This window comes from Citrus sinensis, chromosome 8 (assembly GCF_022201045.2).
Source record: "Citrus sinensis cultivar Valencia sweet orange chromosome 8, DVS_A1.0, whole genome shotgun sequence".
Lineage (NCBI taxonomy): Eukaryota > Viridiplantae > Streptophyta > Magnoliopsida > Sapindales > Rutaceae > Citrus > Citrus sinensis.
The window spans coordinates 7,160,061-7,175,792 of NC_068563.1; the positions used below are offsets into that span (position 1 = coordinate 7,160,061).

At 32.9% G+C, this 15,732-nt stretch overlaps 1 protein-coding gene and 1 non-coding gene across 6 annotated transcripts in view; one reads left to right on the top strand and one right to left on the bottom strand.

Annotated features, from left to right (window-relative positions):
* The window catches only part of LOC107178136 (disease resistance protein UNI-like), an 82,011-nt gene that overhangs the window by 16,027 nt on the left and 50,252 nt on the right, over positions 1-15,732 (bottom strand). The gene's annotated exons all lie outside the window — the stretch shown is intronic.
* On the top strand, positions 5,300-5,406 carry LOC127899522 (small nucleolar RNA R71). The gene has a single exon (XR_008051399.1). It is a non-coding gene; the product is annotated as a small nucleolar RNA R71 (small nucleolar RNA).

The window sequence follows — 15,732 nt, forward strand, 5'->3', positions numbered from 1 at the left end:
CCCAAAAAGCAATAAAACAATTAAAGCACAAGAAAGATCTCACAGTAGTGATGAATCAAAGCTTCATTATCCTTCAACCAGAAAAATAGGTTTAGTTCTTCATAGAGAGAAGAGAAAAGTTAGATTTAGGGTTTCTTTCTCTTTCTCCAATCCAAAATCCCCCTTTTTCACAATTGATTCCTCCCTTAAATACTCTCTCTCTCTTCTCCTCTAGAATTCTATTTGAAATAAAATACTAATATCTGAAATATTAAATTCGTAATTACAAAAATAACCAAAAATACAAAACACGTTAAACTAAAAACTGTAGGTTCGCAGTTGATAGCACGCGCCCACGCCTTATCAACAAAGTTCTTCTGACTCTCTAAATTTCTCCAAGAGAACAATCATCCTTAAACATCATCTTATAGCTCAATTTTATCACCAATCAATAGAATTGCACCTACAAAAGTAAAACACAAGTAAATCACTATTATTAAGTGCAAAACATCGATATTAAGGGAAGTAAACAATGCAAAACTAGTGCATAAATTGCACTCTAACAAATTCCCCCACACCAAGATGATGCTTGTCCTCAAGCATATAAGTCAAGATTAATTCCAAATCTCCACTCAATTCTCATCTCAACTCATCCAAAAACAATTTTAAGCAAGCAAACCTCAAGAAATTAAGTCGATCAACATTCGAGAGACAAGGATTTTAGAGCATAGAATTTCATAAGATAGAATAAGAACATTCAACCACCAAGAAGATCCATTCAAAATTCAAGTGCAACAAGATTTAATAGCCCTCTCAATAACTTCACTCTATGCACTCAAAGTGTTTAGGGTGTCATTTATTCACTCAAATCAAATCAAAGAATGTTATTACCATAAGCTTGCTCATATATCACATCTCAATCCACAAAACATGAATAAAATGCAAAAATCTAAGGGTCTTAAAATGGTTGTAATGGGGTTAAATAGGTTAAATGAAAAAGAAAGGTCCATGAAAGAGAAAAAAAAATTAAAATGAGAAGAATGAACTCATTGAATGAACTTATGATATCAAAATGCTTATTTCTACTCAAGTCACCAAGAATGTAAACTTCTTCTCTCTTTTTTTTCGATTTTTCTTTTTTTTTTCTTTTTCCTCTTTTTTTTCTTTTTCCTTTTTTTTGTTTTGTTTTTTTTTTTTAATCAAAACAAAGAAACGAACCTTGCACAATTTAATTCAAGCATAATGCTTGTTGATCTAATTGAGAAACTTTAATACAAGGTAGAAAAAGCAGCAAAATATATCCACACAATGAGTCCAAAAATCTCCTTAAATTGAGGCTCAAAATGAAGAAAAATGGTTAAGTAGATGGAGAGAATTAGATGGGTAATGGTTAAGGCTCAAACAAAGGTAGCAATTAAAGGTCTTCGGGTAGAGAAAAAGGAAAATGCGAGAATAGAAAAATGGTAAATGGTTTGCCCTTATCATTTTAATGCATAAAATCCCGTAATGTGGCTTCAACATGCATAACAAAGCAAGTTCTATAATAAACAAACTAGGATTGATATTCACATAACAAAAATAATTATAGCAAAGTGGTTGCTCATAGGCTCAAATCCTCACAAAGTTGGTAAATTTGCCATCAAATCATGTACACTCTTCAAATGAATCAACCATCAATAGTGGTGTAGAATGAGAAGAAGGTATGAGTGAGAAATAAAAGGAAAGGTAAAAAGGATAATAAGCGAGAAAGATGTATGTAGTAAAAAGAAAATTGAAAAATAAAATGTGAGTGATGAAAGAATATGATAGAAAAAAAATAGATGTAAATAATTTGAGATAGATGGGAAAAGAGTAGAGTGAGAGAAAGGAAAAGAAAATTAATAATATATGAAGCATACTAACTCAAAAATCATTTAAGAATGAGTAGAGTGAAAATAGATGAGTAGAGTGAAAATAATAATTACAGGCATCAATAATGCAAAAATCCCTCCCCCACACCAAGAACTTACATTGTCCCTAATGTAAGATAATCAAAGCTCACATAAAAATTAAAGCGTAAGGATAAAAGATTAAAGGCAAAAAGAAACTTCCCTGAATTGTGAGCTTTGATCCACATAACGTCTATGGGCTTGGCGGAAATGGTGGGGTAAATCCCACACTCTCGAAGTATGCGGCCAAATTCTGCTCCATCTTGTTCAGCTTGTGCTCCATTTTTTCTAACTGAATGCTCAAAGGTGGTGCAGATGTAGAAGGAATAGTTGGCGGGGCAGCAGTGTCGTCGTCAAACTCGTCATCAGAGGTAGCACCACTCCTAGCATAAAGCTTCTTTGGAGGTTGAGTGGGTCCTGGTTCAGTAAACTAAAATCTCCCCTCCTTGAATTCGACCACACCTGTTCTTTCAAACACAGACATATCCAAAAATTCCTCTCTTTCTCTTGTTGAGTCGCGAATGCGAGGCACCCTCCGAGATTGGATTCCGCAAGTGGCAAAACACTCATGCTTTTTCCATGTTTCGATCTTTGTCTTACGGCTTGGCGTGAATCCGAAATTGTGTTCCATGGAACCGTAGTGGGAGTGGCAATCTTCGATTTCTTTGCGACGGGTGTCTTTTTAGATGACTTGGAAGTAGATGCTTTCCTCTTCGGCATTGTTACAATGATTGCACTCACGGATTTAGATTTACCCGGCTGGAATACAGGTCGTAGGCTGGTTGCGTTGCGATTGCTGCTCGGCTGGAGCTTGCTTGATGGACGCGGGATGGCGCTGATTGTGTTGCGCGCGCGGGACTGATGCGCTGCGCGATGGTGATGGCTGGAGCTTGCTGCGCGCGGGCTGGTTGCTGCGGGTGAAAAAGATAATCAACAGTGAATTTTTTTTTTTTTTGAATTAGGGATTTGTGAACAGTGATTTGTGATTTTTGTGTTTTTTTTTCATTTTTTTTAAATAAAAAAATATATATATATATATAAAAGAAAGAAAAGATGGAAAAAATAAATAAATAAATACATTGCCTTTTTTTTTTTTTTTAGTGATGAATCACTTTGAAACACTAAAAATTTCAGAAGTACTTTTCTAATAAGCAAGTGGGCACGCCTTATCAAAAATTTTCTTCTGACCAAAATAAGCAAACACATTAAATTTATTTTTTTTTGAGACACTAAAAATTTCAGAAGTACTTTTCTAATAAGTACGTGGGCACGCCTTAAAACTATTTTACTTTAAAAATTTCAGAAGTACTTATTAGTTAAAACGTGGGCACGCCTTATCAAAAATTTTCTTCTGACCAAGATAAGCAAACACATTAAATTTTTTTTTTTTAAATCTGAATCAAAACTAAAAGAAGATAAAATAAAAACCAAAATAAACAAATCATTTGGGTTGCCTCCCAAAAAGCGCCTTTGTTTTATGTCTTTGGCTAGACACATTCATGCATCAATCTCCATAATTGGGACTCTCAAGAGCCACATCCTCCACAATATTCACCGAAAAACCTTCATAAAAAGGTTTTAAGCGATGACCGTTAACCTTAAAAACTTTGTCAGAGGTCGGACTTCGAATCTCAACTGCACCATGAGGAAAAACATTAGTAACAATAAAAGGTCCAACCCAGCAAGAACGTAATTTACCCGGAAAAAGTTTAAGTTTAGAATGAAAAAGAAGAACTTTTTGACCAACAGAGAACTCGTTTCTCAAAATCATTCTATCATGAAATGTCTTCGTCTTTTTCTTGTAAAAAACTTCCTGCACTATAGGGTTAATAACATCCACAGAAAATACTGAATGTTCCTCACTAGGATATTTCATGGCATCATTCATATTGAATTCTATAACCTCTCCATCAAACTCCATAGTGAGAGTCCCTTTATGTACATCCATTTTAGTCCTAGCAGTCTTAAGAAAAGGTCTTCCTAGCAAAATTGGGACAGAATTAGAGGAGTTATCATCTTCCATATCAAGTACATAAAAATCAGCAGGAAAAACCAACTCATTAACTTGTACTAAGACATCTTCTAATACCCCATCAGGATATGCATTAGACCTATCAGCTAGTTGAATTATTACGCCAGTTTCTTTTAATGGACCAACATTCAAGGATGAATAAATGGAACGAGGCATGACATTAATAGAAGCTCCTAGATCTAACAAAGCCTTTTCAATTTTAACACTACCAATTTTACAAGAGATAGTAAACATACCTGGATCCTTGCACTTATGAGGTAGTTTCTTTTGAAGAACTGCTGAAACATTCTCCCCCATGTGAACTTTTTCATCTCCTCTTAATTTTCTCTTAGAGGTGCACAGTTCCTTAAGGACTTTAGCATATCGAGGTATTTGTTTTATAGCATCTAATAAAGGAATATTTACCTCAACCTTGCGAAATGTCTCAAGGATGTCTTTCTCTTGTTCCTCCTTCTTGGATTTTGCAAACCGGCTTGGAAAAGGAGGAGGTATCACAATAGGTAAAGGTTTCGCTCTGGTGGGTTGCGCATCTTGAGATTTAGGCATCAATTCATTCTTCTCAAGCTCATCTTCTACATGCTTTGTCACTTTCTTACTAGGCTCTTGCAACTCCATCCCACTTCTAAGGATGACAGCACTAACGTTTTGCTTTGGATTCACCTCAGATTGTGAAGGCAATCTCCCTAATACTTGAGACTCCAGACGGCTCACTGTAGTCGCCAATTGACTCATTTGGTTCTCCAAGTTCTGAATGCTTGCTGTAGTTACCTGCTGAAATTGTTGAGTGTTAGTCGCAAGTGATTTAACAATTTCTTCAAGAGATATACCTGACTTGGAGTTTGACTGTGGAGGTGTTGGTTGTCTTGGTGGATACTGTTGTGGGAATCCTGACGGCCTAACTCCATAGTTGAAGTTGGGATGATCCTTCCATCCCGGATTGTATGTTTGTGTATAAGGATCATACCTCCTCTGAGGCATGCCTGGAAATCCTCCAACTGCATTGGCTTGTTCAACGGGTTCTTCTTGAAGTGTAGGAAACATATCGGTTGAATGGCCCATATTGTAACAAATGCCACAAGTCTTCACCTGTTGCACATTACCTACAACAAACTTTTCCACAAGAGAAGTAAGTTTATCTAAACGTTGTTCAACAGAAGAAATATTTACCTCATTCACCGTTCTTGAAGTGGCATCTTGTCTGCTGCCAAATTGTTGTGCATTGGCAGCCATATTTGAGATCAACTCCCTTGCTTGAGTAGGGGTCTTGTTCACCAACACGCCTCCACTAGCAGCATCTATCATACTCCTATCCATCAATGATAATCCTTCGTAAAAATATTGAATAAGAAGTTGATCAGAAATCTGATGCTGAGGACAGCTGGCACACAATTGTTTGAATCGCTCCCAATACTCATACAAAGTCTCCCCAGAAAGTTGTCTGATCCCACAAATGTCTTTTCTGATGTTGGCAGCTCTTGAAGCAGGAAAGTACTTCTCGAGGAACTGCTTCTTCAATCCATTCCACGTTGTAATCGATCCAGGACGCAAGTAGTACAACCAATCTTTAGCTAGCCCATCTACAGAGAACGAAAAAGCACGCAGCTTAATCTGCTCTTCAGTCACGCATTGTGGTCTCATACTTGAACACACAACATGAAACTCCTTAAGATGTTTATGAGGATCTTCACCTGCAAAACCATGAAACTTGGGTAATAAATGAATAAGACCAGACTTTAATTCAAAATTTACCTCCAAATCTACATATTGAATGCAGAGTGGTTGCTGATTCAAGTCTGGTTCAGCTAACTCTCTAAGAGTTCTTTCTACAGGTGCAGGTCTATCCATCACTTGTTCTTCTGAATCACTAGATGATTCAACTAAATCAGGCACCGTATCTGTTTCAGAAAGCAAAGGTGATGAGGATCGTTGCTTAGCTCGCTTCGTCTGCTGTCTCAGCTGGCGAGTTGTCTTCTCAATTTCAGGATCAAACGAAAGTGTAGCTGTACGAGAAGAACGAACCATACACCAAGTAAAACGTAAAAATGATTAAATAAATGACACCAATCCCCGGCAACGGCGCCAAAATTTGATGGGTGTCGAAGCCAACAAAAATAAATTCCTACTCTAAATAAATTGTGTATAGTGATTGAGCAGGGTCGTGTCCACAGAGATCGGTAATTATTTAAATCCTTTTGAAACGTAAAACGTAAAATGGGGGAATTGTTGACAATAATAAAAATCAAATTGAAATAACGAGAATGCAAATTAAAGTTGTAATTCAAATTGGAGAAAGCTCTGGTTGAAGGAATTAACTCAGCTTGATTCGACTACTGATCATTGATTCAAATATAGATTATTATTATTACTTATGAATAGACCGGTTATAGCTACTGAGACCCTCTAATAGCCAATCTCTCCTTAACTAGTCGATAACCAAGGTACGACCGTTGGTTATTTCCCTAATCAATAGACAACCCTAGATACGATCATAGGATTTAATCAATTGACAGCCTGAGAAACCAAAGAGACCCAAATCCTAATCAACACATATGATGATTCATTTAAATTAGATTGTTTATTCTCACAACACAACTCTCTGCTATGTTATTTGTCACAAACATTAAATTCTTCATACGATGAATCCTTTAATTGACAATAGATTAAGTTGATAATTAAATAGTGGCCAATTACCTAATTAACAAACATAATCATGAAACTAATTCAGAGAATAAACAAATACCCAAAAAGTAATAAAACAATTAAAGCACAAGAAAGATCTCACAGTAGTGATGAATCAAAGCTTCATTATCCTTCAACCAGAAAAATAGATTTAGTTCTTCATAGAGAGAAGAGAAAAGTTAGATTTAGGGTTTCTTTCTCTTTCTCCAATCCAAAATCCCCCTTTTTCACAATTGATTCCTCCCTTAAATACTCTCTCTCTCTTCTCCTCTAGAATTCTATTTGAAATAAAATACTAATATCTGAAATATTAAATTCGTAATTACAAAAATAACCAAAAATACAAAACACGTTAAACTAAAAACTGCAGGTTCGCAGTTGACAGCACGCGCCCACGCCTTATCAACAAAGTTCTTCTGACTCTCTAAATTTCTCCAAGAGAACAATCATCCTTAAACATCATCTTATAGCTCAATTTTATCACCAATCAATAAAATTGCACCTACAAAAGTAAAACACAAGTAAATCACTATTATTAAGTGCAAAACATCGATATTAAGGGAAGTAAACAATGCAAAACTAGTGCATAAATTGCACTCTAACACTTATGGTAATAGCATTCTTTGATTTGATTTGAGTGATTAAATGACACCCTAAACACTTTGAGTGCATGGAGTGAAGTCATTGAGAGGGCTATTAAATCTTGTTGCACTTGAATTTTGAATGGATCTTCTTGGTGGTTGAATGTTCTTATTCTATCTTATGAGATTCTATGCTTTAAAAATCCTCGTCTCTCAAATGTTGATCGACTTAATTTCTTGAGGTATGCTTGCTTAAAATTATTTTTGGATGAGTTGAGATGAGAATTGAGTGGAGATTTGGGATTAATCTTGAGTTATATGCTTGAGGACAAGCATCATCTTGGTGTGGGGGAATTTGTTAGAGTGCAATTTATGCACTAGTTTTGCATTGTTTACTTCCCTTAGTATCGATGTTTTGCACTTAATAATAATGTTTTACTTGTGTTTTACTTTTGTAGGTGCAATTCTATTGATTGATGATAAAATTGAGCTAAAAGATGATGTTTAAGGAGGATTGTTCTCTTGGAGAAATTATGAGCGTCAGAAGAACTTTGTTGATAAGGCGTGGGCGCGTGCTGTCAACTGCGAACCTGCAGTTTTTAGTTTAACGTGTTTTGTATTTTTGGCTATTTTTGTAATTACGAATTTAATATTTAAGATATTAGTATTTTATTTTAAATAGAACTCTAAAAGAGAAGAGAGAGAGAGTATTTAAGGAGGAATCTATTGTGAAAGAAAGGGGGATTTTGGATTGGAGGAAAAGAAACCCTAGATCTAATTTTTCTCTTCTCTCTATGAGGAACTAAACCCATTTTTCTGGTTGAAGGTTAATGAAGCTTTGATTCATCACTACTGTGAGATCTTTCTTTTGCTTTAATTGTTTTATTACTTTTTGGGTATTTGTTTATTCTCTGAATTATTTTCATGATTATGTTTGTTAATTAGGTAATTGGCCACTATTTAATTATCAACTTAATCTATTGTCAATTAAAGGATTCATCGTATGAAGAATTTAATGTTTGTGACAAATAACATAGCAGAGAGTTGTGTTGTGAGAATAAACAATCTAATTTAAATGAATCATCATATGTGTTGATTAGGATTTGGGTCTCTCTGGTTTTTCAGGCTGTCAATTGATTAAATCCTATGATCGTATCTAGGATTGTCTATTGATTAGGGAAATAACCAACGGTCGTACCTTGGTTATCGACTAGTTAAGGAGAGATTGGCTATTAAAGGGTCTCAGTAGCTATAACCGGTCTATTCATGAGTAATAATAATTTATATTTGAATCAATGATCAGTAGTCGAATCAAGCTGAGTTAATTCCTTCAACCAGAGCTTTCTCCAATTTGAATTACAACTTTAATTTGCATTCTTGTTATTTTTAATTTGATTTTTATTATTGTCAACAATTCCCCCATTTTACGTTTTACGTTTCAAAAGGATTTAAATAATTACCGATCTCTGTGGACACGACCCTGCTCAATCACTATACACAATTTATTTAGAGTAGGAATTTATTTTTGTTGGCTTCGACAACCATCAAATATATATATATATATAGTTTTTTTTAAATATATATATATATAGTTAAATAAAGGATTAACGCGATATGTTTCACCTAAAGGTGCCCAACGGGCTCCACTGTCCGTCTGAATGAGCCCCCGAGAGGCTCCCCATGACACGGCAATCTTTTTTTTTTTTAATGAGGGCGTGCCTGATATGCTTTTTCAAGTCTACATACGTAACGTTCTTTTTTTAAATCCATATATTTTTTTAAGCTCATGTCAAATTCAGTAGTAAGAGAATGCAATGCTAGTTAATAAGCTAAAGTGCACCCGTGCCACTTTTTTTCTAGTTGTTTTATTTGTATGATAATTATCATGGACCCACGTAACTTTCTTTTGCATTTAAAATTTCATAATAAATTAAATTAGACAAAAGAAATGAGTCCCACAAATAATTTATTTTATAATTTTTTACATAATACTATTTTAAAATAAATTATCAAAACAAATTTCATATTCACTAAAATTAATCATCTTCATATTGTAAAATAAATATAAAAACAACATTTGAAAAATAATGCCAACTACACCCTTAAATTTTATGTACGGCACTAGAACCGATGAACAATTTTTGACAAAGATGCTGCGACCTAAGTAGGGATGGCAATTAAATTCAGATCCGGCTCGGATCTGTAAGGATCCGAAAGATCCGGATCCTAAAAAATTTCTATCTGCATATTAAAAAATGTGGATTCGGATATAGAAATTTGGGATCCGCATGAATTTAGATGCAAGTGCATTCGGAAAATCGGATATCGAGATCTGGATAAATTTTATTTCAAATTAAAATATATATTAAAAATTAAATAAAAAATTAAGAAAGTAAATTTTATTTATGGATTTATGATGTCGTTGTATATTATTCATGTTGAATTATTAATTGTTGGATTATAATTGAATTTTATTTGATATTATTGGGCAAATTATTGAATTTTATTTTAAATTAAAAATTAAATTAAAAGTATTTATTAAAAATTAAATAAAAATAAAAAATTAAATTTTATTTGTAGATTTATGAGATTATTGTATGTTATTCATTTTGAATTTTTAATTGTTGAATTATGATTAAATTTTATTTGATATTATTAGGTAAATTATTAAACTTTTAAATTATATATTAAATTATTTAATTTTAATTTTTGCGGATCCGGATATAAGAAATATCCGTCCGCATCCGTTGCGGATATTACCCGCATCTGAATCCGCATCTTTTTCTACAAATCCAGGTATAGAAATATGAATGCGGATCCGAATTTAGATTTTGCCAACCCTAGACCTAAGTAGGGATGGCAATGGGTTGGATCTGATCCAAGATCCATGTGATCCAAATCCAATCGGATCGGATTTGGATCGGTTTAAAATGGATTTGGATCGGATTTGGATATCGATGTGCGGATCTAAGACAAGATCTGGAGCAGATCTGGATCTATCTTAATATCTAAATCCATATCCATATCCACTCATCTTTTAATTTTATTTTATTTTAAAAGTTTCTTAACAATTGTTGAATTATAATGATAATAAATTTTATTCATAGCATATTAGTAGTATTTACCATGCATTTAAACTCTTAAAACTTAAAGGTTAGTTTTGTAAATTTAAAGGTCAGCCAGCCTCAAAGCATGTACATGCAATATTCAAATTGCAAGCCAAGTAATATAACCTGACAATTTATTTTATTATATTGGCTAAATAATTTTTAAGGAATATAGTTATTCGTATATTTAGTCAAATATAGTCATAATAAAAATAATAAAGGATTGAATATAAATCATATTTAATTTATATGTCATTATCTAATGTTGTAGGAATGATGGTAGGTGTATCGTGGATATTAGAATGATGAATGAGACAATAGAATATTAGATTGATCTTACTCCTGTAATTACTTTTGAATAATATTTTGTTATCTTTCTTATTTGTTATTTTAGTGTAAAAGTATAAGCTACAATATTTATTATATTTTTGAGAAAAATTATATAATTTATTTGTTATCAATACATTTTAGCCTTCAATTTTCAATCTAAAAAATTATTACTTTTTTATTACTGAATTTTAGAATTCATGACGGATTTAGAGCAGATTTGGAGTTTAATTTTTTTTCGGATTTGGAGCAGATATAGATATTTATTTCTTTTTTGGATCTGGATATGGAGCGAAAAATATAGATTTATGACGGATCTGGAGCAGATACGAATCTTAATTTTTATTATGGATTTGGATCTGGAGCAGAATAGATCCAACCCATATCTGCCCCATTGCCATCCCTAGACCTAAGCGTGAATGTGCCTAAAATTTTTACAACGAACATGGATCATTCAATGACACGACATGTTTTGCAGCTCTCATTAGTATAATTGAATAATTAATTCATCTCTATATTCGGCTTACACCGTCTCAAATTGCATGCAAATACGAAAATACACTTCTGAATCGTTCACTTGAGGAAAATTAATTTTAACTCAATAAGTCCTAATTCTCCACGTAGAATTTTAATTCAAAGCATAGCAAATTAGACATAATTCTAATTTATATGGGAAATATAATTAGCGAAGACACTCTTTATATAAACATTATTGTCATAGGATGCCAAACCTAATAAAATTCAAGATCTTAACATACTTCATATGAAATTTGATCTTGGCACGTACCGACACGCATAACATGAAGACTCTACTTCATATAATGTAACTTCATGGATTTTTCGCTCTCTTGTGGGTCTATCGTTTGTTTGCAAACTTTTCCATTTTAAATTGACAATTATAGGCGCTCTCTTGTGGTACATAAAATAAACGTTTATTTTAAGAATATTATTATTTATCTCAATTTTTTATTTTATAGTTAATTTTAACCAATTCTTAAACTGTCATAATCAATTAATTTTTTACATTATGGCGTCTTAAATAAATTTTGGATCTGTAATAAATAAAAACTGGTAACGTTTGTTCTTTTAAAACATAAAACAACTGTAACATTGGTTTTTACATTTTGAATTTTTCTTGCTATTTAGAAAAATGATGTTAAATCAACTCACAAAATATATCAAGCCATCTAAAATCCAAATATTATTACATTTGTATTTGCATTGTTAAATTGTTGGAACGACGGCAAAGCAATTGAAAAGATATTAACAAAAAAATAAAGATTGGCCAAGGATTATTCATGTTTAGGAAATGCCTTAACTTTTGATATAATCATTGTTATAATTATATTGTAGAAATAATCAATTACCTAATGTTTGTCGTGGCAAATATTATTAACTTGTTTTACTACACCCGTGTTTATGTTGGTCTCCTTTTTGTCCAATTCTGTACAACAAAATATTTGCATGTTTTGATAGAAATTGGTTTAAATGACATTTAAAATAGTATATCCCCAGACAATTAACGAAATATTTGGATGGTAGGATGAAGTAATAAATAGTTTTACAAATTACCATATTAGAGGTAAAAAAAAATCGAGAGGTTACTTGACAATTATGACGTTACTAACTACAAATTTAACACAAAAAGTTTAATTAACTTTTCTTTTTGAGATGGCAAAATCTCTGGTGTTGAAAACAATGAGGTTTGAGGTTCAAGCTTGAATATCAAGTTACAATTAGCAGATGGTCTTAGGACATATCAAAGATTTCTTTAAAGACAAAATAATTATTATAAGCAATAGGAATTTATGGTATTCAGAACATGTATATCTTCGCACATGAAGCTTGAATCCAGAACAAGATGCAGCTAGCCAATCCTTCAACTTCCAAAACCCCACAAAATCTCTGTCAACATGTCTGTTCTACTTCAATATTAAGCACATTCATAGCGGTATCAACAGCTTACAGCTCCAAAATATTTTCCCCAAAAATAGTTTGAGATTTCACTGAAGCTAAGTTGTGACTTGTGACTGTCCAAATGTTCTGTCACATGATATGATTATTCTTGTAACACAAATCCAATAGCATGCAACATAATCTACTCTCTAACATTGTGCATTAGTAAAATAAAACAGAGTAAAAAGAGAAACCATGCCTGTGAATCTCTTCTTTTCCCCCTGCCACCCCTTTTTTTGGTGAAGTCCATCAAATGAAAATGCAGCATGACCACGTTGGCCACTGCCACTGCCATTGCTTCTTCAACTGTGCCTTTTGTTGCAGGAAATATTCAAGTGAAAGATGGTTTATATAATTCAAGATTCCAATAGACCTGAGCTGCAAAGGTTGCCTTCCACTAGCCTATCAGAGAATATGCTTTCTATTTTCCTAGTTTTTTAATCAAAATTTTGCATATTTATTTATGGAATACTTGAACAAAATTTTATGTAAGATACCATAAAGCCAAATGCAATCTTTTTAATTCTCAGCAGCAACATTTAAAGTAAAAAAATGGAAGCCATATAAATATAACTATGTTTGGTACAAGCAACAATTATTTCAAGCTTTCAGAAATGCTAGCAAGAGATTGTAAGAGAACTTTACCTAGTCACAGAATATGTCAAACATACTACCACCAACTGTCTTCAGCACGATTGTTATGAAGTAACTTTTGAATCGGAAGATTCCAGCTTCCACCAGGCACCATTATTTCATTCTTGATACAATCTGCATCACTGGCATTAGTTATATCATCAACATTTGCATCCTCACTCTCATCATCCCAATCAAGGCTTCTTCTCCAGCTCTGGATTATAAGTCCACTCCGACATCTTCAAACATCTCGGTCCTTCCATTTGCCAACAACCGATATGGCTTCCTTCCTTGCCTTCCCCATTAATATATCACTCGAAGGAAAAAAAGCATCAGCAATTCTCTTCAACGCCTCATCGTTTAAAACCCCCCAAAAAAAGGGTCTTCAGACACCTCAACTTTGCCTTGTGCAAAACCTCCCCAAAATCTGAATTATCCAACACAACAGCCAGATACTCAATCCTTCTTTTGTCCATCATATCCACCGTTAGGGATGGCAACTAGATTGCTCCATAATGGATATCCACAATATCCATCCAAAATTTTTTAGATTTTGAAATGGATATTTTAAAATTATATCCAGATGGATATGGATGGATATGGATCATTATTTTTACCCAATGGATATCCGTTTAACCTAACACAAGTTTAAAAAAATTTAATTTTATAAAATAAAAAATATAATAAACAAACAATTGTAAAAATATTATATTAACTAGTGAAAATTTTAAATTCCTCTTATATTAAAAACTAAAGTTTTCAAAATTATCCTTTAATATTTTAACTTATTTAATACTATTAATAATTATTATTTTATTTTATTAATTTAATATTATAAATGGACATCCACCGGAAAGTTGCCGGACCACCACCGGACCTCGCCGGACCACCATCGGACATCGTCGGAAAGTTGCCGGACCACCGTCGAAATGTCGTCGGACCACCGTTGGCTTCGCCGGAACTCTACCGGAATGCGCCGGAAAGTTGCCGGACCGCTGCCACCGACCACCGGACCGCCATTTTATTATATATATATATATATATATATATATATATATATATATATATATATATATGCGCTCTCACTTGTTGCCTCTCTTCTTATAGAGTCTTCTGACTCTGAGTCTTCCATATCGGAAGATAATGACTCTCTTCAGATCGACGAACTAATTGACTCAGACTCCTCTGCATCTAGCAGTAGTGATTCTGAATCAGAATTTTTTTTAAAGAAAATCAATGTTTTGACTAAAGACCAAGAGATTTTCCTTGAACTTGTTAAACATATTTCTGATCCGAATCTTCAAAAGGAATACCTCGATAAACTTTTGAAAACACTGGATTCAAGATTTTAAACACAAAATCTCTAAACTATATTACACTATTTCCTTCTGGTATCAGAGCCAAGGGGAGGATAGTGTAATATAGTTTAGAGATTTTGTGTTTAAAAACTTGTGTTTTATTTTGAAGTTTTGTTGTATGGTGAATTTCTTACTGGTAGTAAGTCCCGTTTTAGGATAAGGATTCCGCTTAGGGTTGTAAAACCATACCTGTAGCCATTCTGTCAAAACCAAAAATAGACCATAGGTTTTTACCCATGGACCCCCTACTCTGTAGAACATCATCCTTTTCTAGCTCTTCTTCAGGGAAGACTAGTGATTCAAAGCATGTTGTGAGTTCAGAAGAATTCATTATTGAGAACTTTGATAAATCAATTGATTGTTGGGAACTTCCAAAAGTTTCTAAAGAAAAGATTTACAAAACAAAAAAGCTTGATTTTTTAAAGAATGATTATGTGATAAAAATAGGGATGGCAATGGATTGGATCTGATCCAAGATCCACGTGATCCAAATCCAATCGGATCGGATTTGGATCGGTTTAAAATGGATTTGGATCGGATTTGGATATCGATGTGCGGATCTAAGATGGATCTGGAGCAGATCTGGATCTATCTTAATATCTAAATCTATATCCATATCCACTCATCTTTTAATTTTATTTTATTTTAAAAGTTTCTTAACAATTGTGGAATTATAATGATCATAAATTTTATTCATAGCATATTAGTAGTATTTACCATGCATTTAAACTCTTAAAATTTAAAGGTTAGTTTTGTAAATTTAAAGGTCAACCAGCCCCAAAGTATGTACATGCAATATTCAAATTGCAAGCCAAGTAATATAACCTGGCAATTTATTTTATTATATTGGCCAAATAATTTTTAAGGAATATAGTTATTCATATATTTAGTCAAATATGGTCATAATAAAAATAATAAAGGACTGAATATAAATCATATTTAATTTATATGTCATTATCTAATGTTGTAGGAATGAGGGTAGGTGTATCGTGGATATTAGAATAATAAAGGAGACAATAGAATATTAGATTGATCTTACTCCTGCAATTACTTCTGAATGATATTTTATTATCTTTCTTATTTGTTGTTTTGGTGTAAAAGTATAAGTTACAATATTTATTATATTTTTGAGAAAAATTATATAATTTATTT